The sequence below is a fragment of the Myodes glareolus genome, chromosome 12 (genome assembly GCF_982192425.1).
Source record: "Myodes glareolus chromosome 12, mMyoGla1.1, whole genome shotgun sequence".
Lineage (NCBI taxonomy): Eukaryota > Metazoa > Chordata > Mammalia > Rodentia > Cricetidae > Myodes > Myodes glareolus.
The window spans coordinates 15,839,977-15,841,607 of NC_142037.1; the positions used below are offsets into that span (position 1 = coordinate 15,839,977).

Consider the following 1,631-nt stretch of genomic DNA (forward strand, 5'->3'; position numbering starts at 1 on the left):
CCTTTAATTGTTAGGCCAGAAGAGTTTGCAGTTTGAACATTTCTTTGGTCACTATTATGAGCCCACAAAGGAGCAGTATTTTCTCAGGGCTCCTGAGCAAAGTTATCAAGTGGGAGAGTAGGAAGAAGAAGGGAGGAAAGGGAGAGGAGAAGGGGGAGAGGACAGGTTTGATGCTGCTGAGGTGGGGAAAGGAGTCACTTTTCTGATTGCTAACAAAGCTGCTTCTTTACATGTTTCCTTAAGCAGGATGTGTGGACCCTTTTGAATGTGAGTTTAGAGTTGAGAACTGAATCCTTAGTGAAGATGGGGAAGAGAGAATGAAATCCTTGAGTGTTTCCCTAGTGGTTCTGTGGTTTCAGTTAGACTGTAAGTTTGGGATATTCTTAGGGATACACATGTTATATGTAAAGTTGTTGCTCATCCAGTCTAATAGTAGAAATACAGATGATTTAATCTCTTGTTATGGAATGAGAGGTCTATGAACAGCCATTCTGGGGTGTTAACATCCATATGCACCTAGTCCTGTTTGTCTGATATTTACCTCTCTGAACAGGGGTGAGCAGCAGAAGGTGCAGCAGATCCCATAATCCCTCAGTGTCTCTGACAGAGGCATGGCCTCTCAAAGGCACTTTCAGTGATAGTGCTACTCAGAATTTCTGGTGGTACAGACAGCATCCTGGGTAAAGCCCCAAGGCTCTGATGTCCATCTTCTCCAGTGGTGACAAGAAAGAAGACAGATTCACAGTTGACCTCAATAAAGCCAACCTGCATGTTTCCCTGCACATCAGAGACTCTCAGCCCAGTGACTCAGACTCAGCTGTCTTCCTGTATACAGTGAAATCACAGTGCTCCCCAGGTACCTGAAGCCTGCATGCAAATCTACTGTACCTTGACTTGGACTTAGAAAGAGTACAGAACACAGGGTGGAGAAATCCTGTTTCTATTCTTTATGCAATGGGAAATAAGAGCAAAAGTAGAGAGGGCTGTCTGTTTGGGAAAGTGTTTTCACAATTTGAAAATAGCCAGTCCTAAAGGGAAAGGTACACTATTTTTTGACTGAAGTATTTTCCATTCTTCTTTAAGTTGATGGTTATACAACAATGTACACACTCTTCCTGAACCTGTCTTGGTGAGCTGGACAATACGTATGTGGCCATGAAAATCGCCTCATACTATGTCATAAATAACACTATCACCTTTATAGCACTGTGACTTGATGACTTTTTAAAGTCATCAATTAAATTAATATTTGTTTTTTAATTTTGAAAAATGAGCTCATGAAGTAGCTCATTTCTCTTTGGCAATTTAATATATATTTTTATTGTTGTTGACCCTTCCCCAAGCATACCCATCGACAGTCTTCTTCGTCTGCATTCTTACTGAAACCTTCTTTCTCCCAGTATCACTTCTTCCACCTCCACAGCCTGTGATCTATTACCTTCCCACTCATCTTTATGAATGATTCGTTTTAACACTTGGGTCAGTTGTCTAGCTTCCTGACTTCTACACAAATTCAGTCACAAGAGTACATACAAACCAAATGTAGAAGCTAAGATTTGCATTTGTTTGTCTCTCTGAGGCTGGGATAACTCATTTCCCACAGTATTTTATGATTCCAATATTTTCATAAT

The 1,631-nt window shown here is 40.8% G+C and overlaps 1 pseudogene; it reads left to right on the forward strand.

The window, feature by feature from the left end:
* The first annotated feature begins 317 nt into the window (after positions 1-317).
* LOC148120153 (T-cell receptor alpha chain V region 2B4 pseudogene) lies at positions 318-1,032 on the forward strand (annotated as a pseudogene).
* The last annotated feature ends 599 nt before the right edge of the window (positions 1,033-1,631 follow it).